The sequence below is a fragment of the Astatotilapia calliptera genome, chromosome 14 (genome assembly GCF_964374335.1).
Source record: "Astatotilapia calliptera chromosome 14, fAstCal68.1, whole genome shotgun sequence".
Lineage (NCBI taxonomy): Eukaryota > Metazoa > Chordata > Actinopteri > Cichliformes > Cichlidae > Astatotilapia > Astatotilapia calliptera.
The window spans coordinates 33,809,238-33,824,558 of record NC_137435.1 but is presented as its reverse complement, the minus strand read 5'-3'; the positions used below and the strand labels follow the sequence as shown (position 1 = coordinate 33,824,558).

The window sequence follows — 15,321 nt, the reverse complement described above, 5'->3', positions numbered from 1 at the left end:
CATGTTATCTTCAAATTACATTTTGCTATTATATTCTAGTATCAAATACACAATTTTCAAATGGAGGCCTTATAACAGATTGTATTGTTCTCTTCCAAGATGGTTGCTGGCATCCACCAGTAACCTTTCAAAACAAAATGTCTAATTTCACTGCATTGACAGTAGGTAAAGAATTAAACTGACATTACTCCTCTACTGAATCTATATAAATCAACAGTTAAATAATGTCAGTTCTTCCGTGTTCTCTGGAATCAATCACAGCAAAGAAATTGGACTGTTTCTTTTGAAAAATGTTGGGAAAGAACAATACAAAACATTCTATTTAAGGCCTCTAACGTCAAGATTCAGTTAAACAACAATTATGACTAAACAATTTGAGGTAATGTTAGTTTCCATTAACATTAAATTAGGTTACTGAATTGGCAAACACCTTCCTATTAACACTACCCATTTTACCCCAATAACTAAAGAAATTAGCACTTGCAGGTCAAAACCTTTATTCAAGAGACGCAAAAATAACATTGATACAGTGACTGTCAAAAATTACAGCACTGATCATACTGTGACATCTTGGTTCAAAACAGCACACTTAGAAATATTCAACGTTCTTTACTTCAACTGAATGAAACTGAAAATACCATTTCACACGACCCATATGGGATATTTAGACTGTATAACTGTTCACGCTACATCTCTTCACTAGTAAAAGAAAGAAAAAATACAAAGAGAAATTTAAAAATGCTGCCAAACAGACAAACAGAACTTGTACAGAGCAAAAGGAAAAACAAACAACAACAAAAAACGGCTCGTCCTCATGGCAGTTGCAGAGTATATAAAAATGAACCCTGCGATCTGTTCCTGGAATTGAGCTTCAAAAATGCAGCAGAACAAGTGTGAGATTTAAATGTCCTCTCACCTAGAGCTGGTCACCTCACATGCATAACAGTGAGCTTCGTTGCAGGAGCAGTTTTGTCTTAGTTGTGAGCTTTTCTTGAGAGCTGAGTTGCATCCAACTCCATTACCACCCATTGAATCACCTCAAAAGTGTAGCAGAGTTGTGATGGGTAACTCATGTTGAAGGAATAAAAAAGGTCCAAACAGCATGGCTACTGCAAAGGTCACGTTATCCAGATCTTGAAGAACAACATCAGAAAAGTCATTGCCTGGTGCATCCTCTGGAGACAGATGTTCATTGTGGTTTTCTCAATCTGTGCAGTGGCCTCAGTCAAGTCCTGGTTAAACACAAAACATTTCTTTAAGATTCCTTTTTAAACTCATCTCTTTTGAATCTACCAGTTCTAATGTTAGAGTAATTTAAACCAATGCAAGCAACATAGTAAATAGCTATAGCCAAAGAGTGGCCTGCCATGCTGCCATTCATGGTCTAACAGAGTTTCTAAGAGAGGGTGAAAAACATAATAATTTCAAATGCTTTACATTAGTTTTTGTTAGAAAGACACCGGCCCATCAGAAATCCAGGTTATGTCACTCAGAAGATGTTAGAATTTAGACTTTCAGCCCCACAATTTGGTTAGCTGTTGGTCAGTTGGTCATTTTTTCAAACAAAAGCTAATATAAATATTGGTGGGATTTTCCTTTGTTCATTAGAATGACAAATTTAAAGTTTTTTCACACTGATGTGACCCCTAATACAGGGGTGGGGATGGGGCCTCAAGGGCCGGCGGCCGAGTTCACTACCAGGCCTCATGTGAACTTCAAATTATTAAAGAGGACTACTGGTCCTAACCAGTCCAATGAGGATCAAGTGGATAACTAAATGCATTTTTAAATGTTGCAAAGCCACAATCTACTCATAAAACACTCACCATGAACTCCTGCACCAAGATGTTGCAATTGTCTTTCACACAGATGCGGAGCACTTTGATGAGGGACTCCGAGCATTAATGTCATCCTTGACTATTATAACAAAGAAAACAGAGATTTGTGAACTTTTCAGTAGCACAGAAGAAAATGATCCCAGACAAAAACTCTTGACTTTTTAAACCAGTCAACATGCAACACCAGCATCTACAAAGCAATATCAAAAGTTCCTGTTTGACATCAACTTTATGGATATATAGTTTCCAGAACATTTATTTTTAAAAAAAGATAATTTTTTCTCAGTGGGCCAGTAAATGCATGACGAAAATTATGGCATCCTTTTAGTGGAATCATTACTCACAGGTAATAGTTGACTGTTTCAATGGATGCAGCATAAAAATCTTTTACTGACCTAATGCAATACATATACACTTTGTAGTTAAAGAATTTTAAAGTTCTTACTGTCATTATGGCCGCTACATCCTTTAGCTTTGTGCCCTGTTCCCCCGATCACTTTGCAAACACTTTCAGCAGACTGTCAGAGAAAAACTCAGCTCCGTCAGAAACCTTGACTGTAAAGGCATGGTTGGGATGCACTGGAATGCTGCATTTTATCTGAAATGACATAAAATTATTTTGAAATAACAGCAGGCACTGTGCTTGGTTAATCAGTAATGTTTTGTTGAATAAAAACTGTGTTTCCAGATCTTATGGGATTAAAAAAAATCCAAAGATGTTTGTTTCTGATTTGCAACCCAACAACCCACAAGTTACAACCTCATTTCAGTTCAAGTGTGCATTAATGCGAGTCCAGTAATCACCTTTCTGGCAATACATACAGGTATAAGTTAAACCTATGGCAGATTTTGGATCTCTCAGTTGTATTAATAGGGTGAGTATGCATGCACCTAATAATTATAAAAAACCTATTATAATTAAGTTACAGAAACGAAAATAGAATATACTTTCTTACCATAACACCTTGAACCCACAATCCATCAGCTGACTCCTGGTGAAATGCAGAATAGAGGTCATCTCTCAATGTGCAGCAAAAAAAACAAAAACAAAAGGACAGCAGGTGAGGGCAGGAGGGGTAGGGATGTAAGCTAGCATAATGCCGCTGATGATATTAGCTAAAGCTGTTCAATGTCCAAAATCTCACTAACACCACGGTGCAGTAAATACACAATGTAACTGAAGAGTCAGTTGACAAATCTATTCACACAGAAAACCAAATTATGTTATGAGTGCCTCGTAATTAGGTTTAATGTGATATTACGGCTCTTGTGCCAAAGACAAATTCAAATGAAAAAGCGCCAATTCTTTGACAACAGATAAAACAGCAAATAAGCTAACGGCTCTTTTTTAGCATGTTACATGGCGACACTCTAGACGTTTAACTACATTTGGCTGAATTATGGTAAAAATGAATTCAAAAAATCAAGACATACCAAAAACGTAGAGTTGGCTGCTCGACTTGACTGAGATGGATGCCTTTTTTAAACCACGATCCAAAGCCCGCGAGATGAAATCACGCGTGGTTTCACGAGATTTAACGTTGCTATCTTATTGACTTACGTCACCTGAACATGATATGAACAATTTAATACACCCTTTCTGCATATCATGTAGTTTTTACACTATATAGTTACATTTAACTTTAAAACATGAGGCAATTGTGTTAAATGCATGCAAGATGCTTACATAAATCCAAGAGATGGCCAGTCCCTTTTTTTCAGTGTGTGAGAAACACCATCAATTCCAGAACCATGAACCGTGACCCCACATCTTCACGGGACTGAGGCATTCACGATATCTAACCCCTGAACTTGACCGTAACACTGTTGACCGGTCTAATGGAGGTCAAAGGACCTCCTGCACTAACAGGTTTGAATTGGCTCACCGCAATCCTCTTCGGTGCGCTTCCAAAAGCTGCAGCAGAGTCATTAAAATATACACAGGCACAGAGCGCTAAGGCAAGGATCTTCACTGTATGTGTGCTTTCAAAACACTGATGCTCCCCTCTCTTTGTTTGGATAGTTTCACAATGGGATCCTTGCTTATTTTCACCCATAAGTGCCCAGGCGTAATCGTATCCCAATTGAAATATTTTCTTTGCCGCCAGTGCCTTTCTGCTTGCCGTTTTCACTCCCTGGGAAGCATCCCGTCAGGCTCTAACTCTCTTCCCAAACCGGGCATTTAAGAAAGATTAAGGAAAACTATGTAAATGACACTGCTCCTGCAGGGTCAAGCGAAACGTTAGCTCCCAGATGAGAAAAACTGGAAGTTGGGAATAAAGGAACATGATTGGGAAAGGGGGGGGAAAAAGAGCACATCCTTGGAATTTCCATAGGAAATCTGTGGATTATCCCCCTATTTTTAATGAAAATTGTCAGGATCAATAATGTTAAAATCCTTTAAAGTATAAAGTAAGTTAAAAGATGGAGAATTGGGGGAAAGAAGGCAGGAGCAGGAACCTATTATATCCCTACATCACCTAATTGGAGATAAAAAAAATTTCACTTAAGAGGTTTAGGGATGAGGCTTCTGATGAGATTCAGGAGCGAGAAGAAGATAAGATGGTGGAGAATGTGAAAGTAGGCAGACAGACACTTGCGCACACACACCAAAAAACATCTATCAAACTTATGTCTCGCTAAAATGCCTCTTAGACAAAGTATTGAAGTCCTCTTAGACATACTGATTAGCTGAGATACCCCCTCTTCCATCTTGCTGCACACTTCTTTCCATCTCTTGTCTCTCTCACGTCTTCTCATTCACTCATTCCACTTCTCTGCGTCCGTTTTTGAGACGGTCACCTCGGCGTTAGTGGTGATGGCTAAGTGGGAGCTTGAGCACTTCCTTAATCAATCTGGGTAATAGAGAGGAGCTTGCCTGTCCCCCTCCCACCCTCCGCACACACACTCAAAGACCTGTCAGCTCTCATTCTCAGTCACCCTCCGATTCATTGAGGCATCGAGCTCGCTCTCACACACAATGGCAAAGGAAGTAAACAGATTTGACACATTGCTGTCGATACACCTGCACAGCTAAAGAAGCACATCAAGGAAAGATTAGCACTGTGGCGCATGAATTTGCAAATACACACAGGAAATTATAACGCGCACAGCGCCTGTAAGACACACACACACACATTTCACCGTCAGAGGGATATAGGCAGACAGCTGGGAATGTCACGCATGAACACTCGACAGGCGATCCAATAAAGGAGAGGACACGGTGAGGGCGAATACCTTGATAAGCTGCGTTATGCTTTGCGTAAACACGCACCTCTTTTAAAATAGCATTTCGAAGACGTCGGTCAAAGGAAAGCAGTGGTTAATCCAGTTGTGACAAAGAGGGAGGGGGGCCAGGAAGCAGCCAGCTGCTCATCAGCATTACCACGAAAAAACGCAGCTGCGCATGGAAGCGTATATACATGTGTATCCAGTGCATCAAATGAAGATGTTCCCCAGACACGGCTTTTCAGCACATTCCAACCCTGCTTTCAAAATTCATCCACATCTGCCCACTTTCCTCAATATATTTCCTAAATCCCACTGTCCGTCCCTCAGTCTATCTGCCTTCGTGGCTACTTACTTTGCCAACTCATGTGTCTCCAAGTTTTTTTTTCTCCTTGTGTCTTTACACAAACATCTTTCTCTCTCTTCTTTCCTCACTTCATCCTTCCATCTCTGTTCTCACCCTCTGACCCTGCCCAAATGGCCTCAAGATGTTGCAGCAGTTCATTTGCATTTACTAACATCTCAAGTGCACGCACAGCCAAGAAAACCCTGGAGGAAATGTTCACTGTGTTTGGTAAGGAAGCAGGGAAGAGGGTGGTTGAGGACTCTTTTGTGATGGATTAGGATCACTTTTACATGGACAACATTCAACATTTGGTAAAGTCTTGTAAAAATTAAACTGATGCAATGGATGCGATACAATGATCAGTGATCCGGTAAAAAAAGATGAATGAGTTCTGTAATACTGCTGAGGGAGAATTATCCACCAGCTCCCATTTGGATGTGCAGGCGATTTTTTCTAATCTTTATTGTTTTACTATGGTTATGTACCTGATGTCTTTAGTGAAAGCCCTTCTTCCAGACCTTGCAGAGCTACAAGAAGATACTAATGATATCCACAGCTTGGCCAATCTTTTCACTCACAAAATTGTTGCTTTTACAGTTCAAGCAGTGAAAACCTCAATAACAGTGTCGATGCATAGCACTAAAAGCAGTCCCAGGAGAAGCTGGAATCAGCTGAAGGTAGCATTAGCTGCTAATGCTAGCCATAGCTTGTTCTTTTGTCATTTTGGTAGTGCAGACGGCCAAAGCTTCAGCCTATCTTTTCTGAATCTTTACTAGAGCATATAGTTATGTGCTTTATTAGGAAAAACAAGCTACTAATTCATTTATTTCTTCCTGTTTAACATTTAACAATATGTTTGAAATATTATTTTGACATGTTGACAATACTGCAACAATTTGTGAACTCCCGCTCCACCACACATCAAAGATCTTCTACTGGACTGATTGGTGAGTACAGTGAAGCCCCATAAACAAGTTACTGTGTTACAGCTGACGGAAACGTCTGCTGTGCGATGTGCCGCATTATCATGCTGGAAGCATCCATTAGGAGGTTGAACTGTGGTCATAAAGAGACGTATTTGATCATGGTCAAGGCATTCACACAAAGATTGTTTAGTGTTAACTGGCATGCAGTGTGCCAGGAAACCATTCTCTAAAACATTAGACTGCACCCCCTGCCTTGTTTGTTGACACATAGCAGGTTGAGTCCATGGACTCATGCTGCTAGCTGAATCTATGCGTCTATAGAGTTTCAGTTGGCAGCATGATTTCATGGATTCTTTATTTGCTGGATTTTTTTGCATAGCACCACGCTTAAGTGATTGGCGCTTACAAGTATGCAGGCTTACAAGTGTTTGTAATAAAGTGCATGGTGAGGGTACATACAAGGTTGGCATAAAAAAATTCAATGCTTCGAAAACACGCCAGATCTCAATGGGAAAAAAAACCATACTTTTTATTATATCCTTTATTTATCCAGGTAAAAATCTCATTGAGATTAAAAATCTCATTTCCAAGAGAGACCTGGCATCATGGCAACAAAAGTCACATACCACATAGGTATATAACATTTAAAACAAATACAATATAGTAGATAGCTCTACTGATATGGACTGAGAAATGTGTTAGGAAGCTGCATCTTTAGATGGAAATAAAGATGATCAGTGTGCAGAGGGCTTTATTTAAAGGCATCCTGACAATTAAAGAAACTGATCGCAGTTTCTTTAATTGTCAAATAACTGATCGCAGTTATTTGATTTGGCTGAAATTTCACTGCAGTAACTTAAAATGGTACACGCCTGACAAAATCGGGGCATCCCCAAGACGGCGGGGTCCTGGGGGATTTTCTCCTCAAATGTGGACCAGGGCATCATTGAGCTCCTGGACAGTCTGAGGTGCAACCAGTGGTATCAGACGCACTGAAACAATGTCCCAGAGGTATTCTGTTGGATTTAGGTCAGGCAAACGTGAGAGCCAGTCGATGCTATCATTTCATAATCCAGGAACTGCCTGCAGATTTTCTCCATATGACGCTGGGCATTGTAGTGCACCACGAGGTATCCAGGACCCACTGCACCAGTACATTCCTCCATGGATATGCCTTCCCAGACCATCACTGACTCACCGTCAAACCGGACATGCTACATATTACAAGCAGCATTTATTCTTCACGGCTTCTCCAGACCCTTTTGCATCTGTCACATGTGCTCAGGGTCAACCTGCTGTCATCTGTGAAAAGCACATGCTGCCACTAGTGAACCTGCCAATTCTGGCATTCTATGGCAAGTGCCAGTTGTGTGTGTGTGTGTGTGTGTGTGTGTGTGTGTGTGTGTGTGTGTGTGTGTGTGTGTGTGTGTGTGTGTGTGTGTGTGTGTGTGTGTAAAAAAGACACTTTTCCTTTTTCTTTTTTTTTAAACAAAGAAATCTCATTAAGTTTTCTTTGTGGAAACTGAAGATCCAAAGTGGTGACTTCATTGGCACTAAAAGTTGCATATAAAAAATTCAAATAAAAGCATCCAAGATTCTGAACAAGCAAGCCTCTATATCTCACCCATCAAATAAAATTGCCTCTTTCTGGCTGAGGCTCTGAACACCCCTCCTGTTATATTGTTCCCCAATATCCAGTTTCTAACAGGAAATATACCAAAGTAAGATGTTCTCTTAACACAGCTTTGAAAGCATGACGTTGGCAAGAAGGAAGGCATCAACTCATTGCCCAGCTGCTCTTGCAGGCGTAAGAGTTTCCATTTTTTATGTTTTCATTCATCATTCAAGAAACAAGCGAGCACAAGTCGATTGCAGCAAAGCCCTGGTGCTGATTTGGTTACTTCTGGTCGTCCTTTCTCTAATCACTCCCCCCCATTCTATGCCAGTCTCCCCACTCCCTTTCAAGGGAAGAATTCTCCCCTGTAATCCATCCCAGCTGTGGCAGATTGCACGGCCAATTAAAGAAAAAACGTTTGGCTTGCCCCAAACGAGTCAACCACATGTTGCAGCATGACCTCCCCTCCGCACCGCCTTCATCCCCGCTGGGACCTCACCTCTGCGGGGTTAGGGGTCACGGCGTTTGTCGTTTCTTCATCACTGGAGCGGGGAGGAAAACATAGAAGCTGCAGACAAACAGGACAATTAGCTCCAGCTCTAACTGAGTACCTCAAACCCAGGCAGCCTCCCGTGGGGTCAAGGAGGCAACGTCCAACAGACACGCCTACAATTGCTTCGGACTCTGCTGCTGTTACACGATTAAAGCGTCATTATCTCAGAAAGTATGGGACACAAAGGGGAGGAGGTGAGAAATGGAGGTCAGACCTTAGCGAGCAAGGGCGTTCGCCGGTGCCGATCGAATGAGGTTATAAATTTCTAATGATATCACACCAGAAGAGGGGGGGATGTCACTGAACTAAAACAACTACAGGTTAACAGATGGGGCCGTTTTTCAGTATTGTCCCTTCAGTGACTCAGATTTGTGTGTCTGTGCGTGTGTGTGCCCATGCCGGTGCCTGCATCCATGCATCAGTGTTTGTTTTTTCTCTTAAACCCCGTTGGTGCACAGCCCAGCATCAGGGGCATGAAATTGAAGCAGTGTGCTTTCTTCCCAAAACACACAGCATAAACAGGAAATCTAATCACTGCACCGCAGTAATGCAAAACCCTGATATTGTAAACACACATAAGCTTACAGTACAAATACAGCAGAGCCGTGTATGGGGGATAAGGGGAACTGCCCACTATAGACTGGCCTCTGTAAGACACTAAAGCATTCCTGATCACTGAGGTCTGCACAGCATCACACAGCCTAGTAGAAACAGATGCGCTTGATGTTCCCATATTCTACACAATACATGCAAGGTTCTTAGTATGGGAAGCCATGAGCATTTGTGACCCTAACGACCTTGCATATGCAGTGAAGCATACAAGGGTTGCAATACAAAAGCATGTGGTTTAAGACAGTTAATGAAGGTAGAATGTATGAAAAAATACAGGCTGAGTGCTTTCGGCACTAAATTCCAGTTTGCATGAGGTAAGACTTAGCAGCATGCCAAATGATTAAAGACTGGATACTTAATAAAGCAGTGCATCAAAGGCAGACAGAGCGAGGCCTGCCGACTCATGTTTCATTTAAAATAGTGGATGCATCGAATGTTTGTGTAGGCAAATGCATGTCAAGTGTTTGTCTGTCTGCAGATGAATTTATGTGCGGGTCCAGCTTTCTTCTTTTCGAAGGAAATCAAAGTGTCTGACCTGAGTTTGGGAGAAAACTGGAGAAAGAAATAAGGGGACCAGTAGCAGAGTCACAGATGGACAGAACCACCCAAAAGAAAACAGACAGCGTTGCTTTCCCCATTACCGTCTCAGACTTTGATATGAAGCAGAGCGGGAGAGCGGTGGCTAGTATATCAAACCCAGATCTCTCCTTCCCCGCCTCGTTTTTGCAGTCATCTGTGTAATGGCAAGATCAGTGTGAATGAAGTCAGCCGGCTGTCTCCATTACGACTGTCCTTCTGTTAAATCTCGAACATAAACGAGGGCAGTTCGTCTGATTCTCCAGGGGAGCTGTTTAAACTGTAGGCCAACTGGTCTGACGAGCCTGATTCGTACAGCATGCGTACAGCATCATTTGAAAAATGTCCACTTTGTTTTTTGTATCTCTGCGTAAATGTCAGCACCCTTGCCGTTCCTTCTTTTGCTGTTTTTTTCTTTTCCCTCCCCGATCCCCGATTCCCCCCCCCCCACGCAACTCTGAACCTGCTTTCAATTCCCCCAGTGCGTTGACAGACACACTCATCTGGGCGACCTTGCTTTCTTCCTGTGTTTCCAGGTTTGGAGGAGGTTGGGAATGGAGTGAGAGGTGAAAGGTTGGCCTTGTGCTGGATGCTGTCTTGGCCTCTGTCAACACAACCTCTGCTCTGTAATACCATTTCCCCTGGATCATGCCAAAAGAGGCGGGGGAAGCAGACAAGACAGTCAATTAGCTGCAGTGTTGTCAGCTGACACACTGCAGAGTGAACAGTTTACATCATGCCATACATACCAGATCTATATCATATCGTGGGGTTTAGTAGAAGGATTTTTGAGTAATTCTTTTATGATCGTTTGTATACATGTAATTCTAATGGGTGTTTTTATCGACATTCATAAGCTACCACGATAGTCACATAAGAGATGAATGTAGCCTTTTAAAGCCTAGCAGAACTATTTTCATCAGTGCTGCTCTTTTGAAACCTAATGGGACAATGTGCGAACAAGACTCCTCAATAACAAGGTAACCATGCCTTTACTGTTTATTTTACTTTAAATGGGAGCATAATGCAAAACGTGAATTTCATGCTGTTCTGAAGTAGACCTGATAATAATGATCAAGACTACATTCTACAAAAAGTAGGGCCATTTTCCTATTAACTTTTATATAATCGTTTCACAACCAGTCTCCCCCTGTTGGCTATTTGAAAGAATTAATTTGAAAGAAGTTTAAGGCACTTCAAATGTAGCTTCAGTTTTCAAGGGGTTGAAACACGTCTTATCATTTAATGGATCATAAGTCCATTTTGTGAACAATAAATTATACTGACAGATGAGTTACTAAGAGAACTGAGCCATCCTTCACATATTCTTTAATATGCAAATATTAAATACTGTAGTCTCATATCACAGGGATGGCTGTGGCTCAGGTGGTACAGCAGGTTAACAACTAATCAGAAGGTTGGAGGATTGCTCCCTGACTCCTCCAGTCCGTATGCCAAAGTATCTTCAGGCAGGTTACCGCACCTCGAGTTCCTCCTGATGGAGTTCGAGTGTGTGTACAAATGTTACATAAAAGCACTGCATGAGTGTGTGTGTGTGTGTGTGTGTGTGTGTGTGTGTGTGTGTGTGTGTGTGTGTGTGTGTGTGTGTGTGTGTGTGTGTGTGTGTGAGTGATTGGGTGAATGAGGCCTGCATTAGAAAGTGTTTTGAGTGCTCAACTGAGTAGAAAGGTGCTTTTCAAACATCCTTCCATTTATTACAAGGACACATTAGAATAAAAGAAAAAAAGATTACCTACTTTTCACTTAGTTCAAACATCCTCCATGTTTACCACTTTTCCAGATAAATGAAGAAATGTTTGTACATTTCAGTTCCATCATTGCACTTCTTCTCCAAAAAACACTCTGCTTATATTGGCCATTTCATTCCCCTTCATAGTTTTCTTTGAACATTTTCACAATAAAAGCATCCCAGCTTTTCACCGGTGGCTACTGATGTTGAAAGAAATACAGATTAATTAAGATTAAACAGATACATTATGCTATGTATGCATCATAAAGTATGCTTGTACAACGCTATTATTTCAGTCAGAGTTCATCATTCAGCATCTTGCTCGTATTATTTATTTTTCTTTGTTATTGCTTCAGAAGCTGTTATATAAGAATGTATTGTATCTCTGTTAGTTTGTTAGTCCAGTTCAAGCTTAAGGTAAAATAAATTCTACATAAAAAATTTGCTTATGAGGAACTTTAAGCTTCTTTGCAGCCTTTTCCCAGTAGTGTCAATAGTAGCAAATATAAACCTAAATAGATGTGCAGAAGCCAACTCTCTAAGCTATCTCCAAACATTTTGTAAATCTCACCTCGTGTTTGACCTTTCACTTCTAACCCGGGGTCATCTGTACGAGGAATCTAAGCTCTGTTTGGTCTTCCAAGTCCTTTCACATCACAGAGAGCTCAGGTAGGGTCAGGCTTTAACACATCCCGAGTGTGCACTCTGACCCCAGTGCTCAATTTCAGGCGTTTTATGATCTGTGCAATACACTGTGATCAATATCATTTAACTGGTTTTGTTAAGTAGCCTTCCTCTGCAAAGTCAAAGGTCACAGTGATTATGGGCATGCCATGAGTGACCCACTCAATCCCTTATATTTCTTTGTGACCCCACCCAACAAATATCCTGCAAGGTGCCAGGAGCTGCCTGTCAGTCTGATTGATTGTCTCTAACTACAGGCCAGTAGTTGGTGTCTGCGGTACCTCACAGCAAGCTATGTGAACATGTGTGTGTTTGAGTGTGTCAGTGGCCTTCATTAAGATTAGTCGCTGTCACATACCTACGAGAGACTCACCCTGCAATCCTTGGCCGTGTGAAGGACCATGCAAACCCAAATATTGGCTTGTCACATGTCCCCAGTGTGTACGAGAGCACATGTGGGCGGGTGGCTTGGTGTGATTTTGAGTGTGAGAGCATAAGACAAGGTCTCAGTAATAAGCGACAGAAGGGAATATATTTTCCTTTCCATTGCCAGGAGACTGGAAAAATCTGGGACGTAATAACTCTATCCGTGAAATGGGAGTTAAACCATAATAATCATTAAGGGGCGACCACACACGCACACACATGAATAGAGACACACCAGCTGCCCTATATTTCCCCTGTGAAAACACCTCTTCGGGACAGGTCATGCACATGAATGCACTCAGTACACAACACAAATACAAACATACATTAACAAAAAGCTTTTCCAGATTTCTCCTTTGGTCTCACACTTCTTTCCCATCACCCATCACTGGATCTTTGAAAGATCAGCACCGAACACACAGTTGCAAAAAAGTGTTCATGTCTGTCTGTGTGATTGATGCAATCCAAGCTTCATGAAAACTGTAGTTCAACTAATGGCTACTTGATGCTAATCCCAAAAACTAATAGTGCAGGCTGTGCAAAGATGCCCCTGAGATAGTCCAACAGATAATAGCGGTTTGCAAGATCCTAGCAGGCAGGGCAGACATGGCAAGTGGCTTACAGAGTATACAGAAACATTTGTACTGAGTACCATCGGTTAGTCCAGAGGTCAAAATGGGATAGGCCCCCCAAGGTGGCTGAGAACGACCAAGTTAGGATCCTGTGGGACTTCCAGATACAGGTAGAGAAACTGGTGATGGCTAACTAACCAACAAACCCCCTAGCTACCATGCAAGCTAACAACAAACAAACAAACAAACAGGGGGCCACTGTGGTCATGTATGTGGTGTACACCCACAAGCTCTACATGTCTGCAATAAAAATTAATGTAAAGCATGTTTTTGATCGTACTGAAATTCTGGATACAAGTAAATAGTCAACCTTTATATACAACATCTACAGTGAAAAGTGAGTGTAATGCTCTAGTGTGGGGGTAAAAGAGCACACGAGGCAAAGAGCAGAAATAAATAAAAAGACTGCTGAACACTTTATTGCAACACACTGTGAATATTATTTACAGTCAGCAAGGCTGGATTTCAGTGTTAACCAAAGGCCACAATAATAAACAAAACCAATGTATCCTCCCAACAAGAAATCTGCCTAACTCCCTAAGAGAACAACAGAACCAAAAGACAAGACATTAGCTAACCCCGACTCCCTGTGCTGGACAAAAAAGCAGACGAAACAATGCTGCTGTTTCATGCTATACACAGGAAACAGAGACAAAACAGAGTCAGAGAAAACATCAAGAGTAGCACACGTCCACCTTAAAGGCCAGTCCTTGAAAATAAACCGGTTCGTGGCGTAAAAAAGGTTGGGGATCGCTGACCTAATACTGTAGGTTCATTTCAGGTTGTAAACAGAAGATTCGTCCACAAAGATCCCAAATGTCACAGGCGCTGGTGAGAAGGACGCCTGGTACATGCAGGGAACCTGGAGCACATGAAGAGAGCTGGATTGACACTGATGCTCACAAACAAGCACTACAGCAACTTTAAAGCAACTTGATTGTGTGTACCTGTAGAAATGATGGAAGGACCTAACAGACAGCGGACAGATGAGCCAGTGTAGCTACATGATCATGTAGCTAATGATCACATAACGAATGTCAGGTGTGGAAGCCAGGGATCGGAAATCACAGCCACAGGGGAAAAAAATCCTCCACAAACAGGAACAGGGACAGGAACTGGGGAAAGATGGGGATCATATTGTGCGTGTGTGTTTTAATCTGATTGACTTTGACAAGAAGTGGTTTGAATATCACAGATATTTGACTGCTTTTCATGTGTGCTCAGTGCGTATCATCATTTCATAATCTAATAATGTATTCATATTCATTTTACAGTGTGGTTGGCTGTTCGTGCTCGTGCTCTTCTTTGTGTTTGGACGCTGAAGTGGTCCTTGTGGTCTGGTCCTCCATTTTGAGAGCGGAGCACTGATGACTGCGGAGCCACCAGCCTGACAGCTCTGGGAAACATGCAGCCCCGGCCGCCCCCGCCTCTCACACACACACTCCACCTCTATCAGCATATTTGCTTTGTCTTTCTTCTTGTCTGGATTGTTTCTGTTCATACCTGATGTCTGTTTTATTCCTCCCGCTCTTATCTGCAGCCACGTGAGCCGGTGTTCCCCAGGGTGAATCCACAAGGGTTTGATAGCTAGAGATGTCAGTCTGTCTGCCCGTCTTTCCTTCCATCTCTTTTCAGGCTCTTGTTTCATCGCAGCTGTCCACTTTTCGCCCCCTCATTCTCTCCGTGCTCCCGCCTGCTTGTCTCTCTGTCATTTTAACCTTCACTCTCTGTCTGTCTGTGCCTGTCAGTCTTTCCCCTCCTCTCTACTTTTTTGCTTTCATCACAGCTCTGTTTTCTCTGCTGAGGTGAGTGCTGATAGCTCCCATATATTTTTTCCCACAGCCCTTCTTTCTCTCCCTCCTCTCATCCTCCCTGCCCCACATCTCCCTGTCCCCTATTTCCACGCCTGGTCCAAATCAGACAACACATCATCTGCCCCCCCTCCCATCCGCAAAAAAAAAAGTGGTTTCCACAAGGACACAGCACAAAGCCAAACTATTTTTTTTCCTTTTTAGACCACAGTGCTGTCACCATGCTGCTGACATTATCTCGGGCCATTTTCAGGTCAGTCAGGGGTGACACACTTCATTCTTACCATACCACTGATAGCTTGGGAATAAGGCTTAGCAATATGA

General features: G+C 42.0%; 2 long non-coding RNA genes across 3 annotated transcripts; both read right to left on the bottom strand.

Moving 5' to 3' along the window:
• Positions 1-480: 480 nt before the first annotated feature.
• Positions 481-3,564, bottom strand: LOC145420172 (uncharacterized). Of its 2 annotated transcripts, XR_013901476.1 has the most exons (5): positions 3,526-3,564; positions 2,795-3,404; positions 2,284-2,436; positions 1,827-1,917; positions 481-1,232 (listed from the first exon to the last, which is right to left on the bottom strand). It is a non-coding gene; the product is annotated as an uncharacterized LOC145420172 (long non-coding RNA). The 2 variants fall into 2 exon arrangements; XR_013901475.1 differs by having other exon boundaries at positions 2,795-3,560.
• A 10,015-nt stretch (positions 3,565-13,579) lies between these two features.
• On the bottom strand, positions 13,580-15,009 carry LOC113035670 (uncharacterized). The gene is made up of 3 exons (XR_003274373.2): positions 14,690-15,009; positions 14,134-14,301; positions 13,580-14,048 (listed from the first exon to the last, which is right to left on the bottom strand). It is a non-coding gene; the product is annotated as an uncharacterized LOC113035670 (long non-coding RNA).
• Positions 15,010-15,321: the final 312 nt, after the last annotated feature.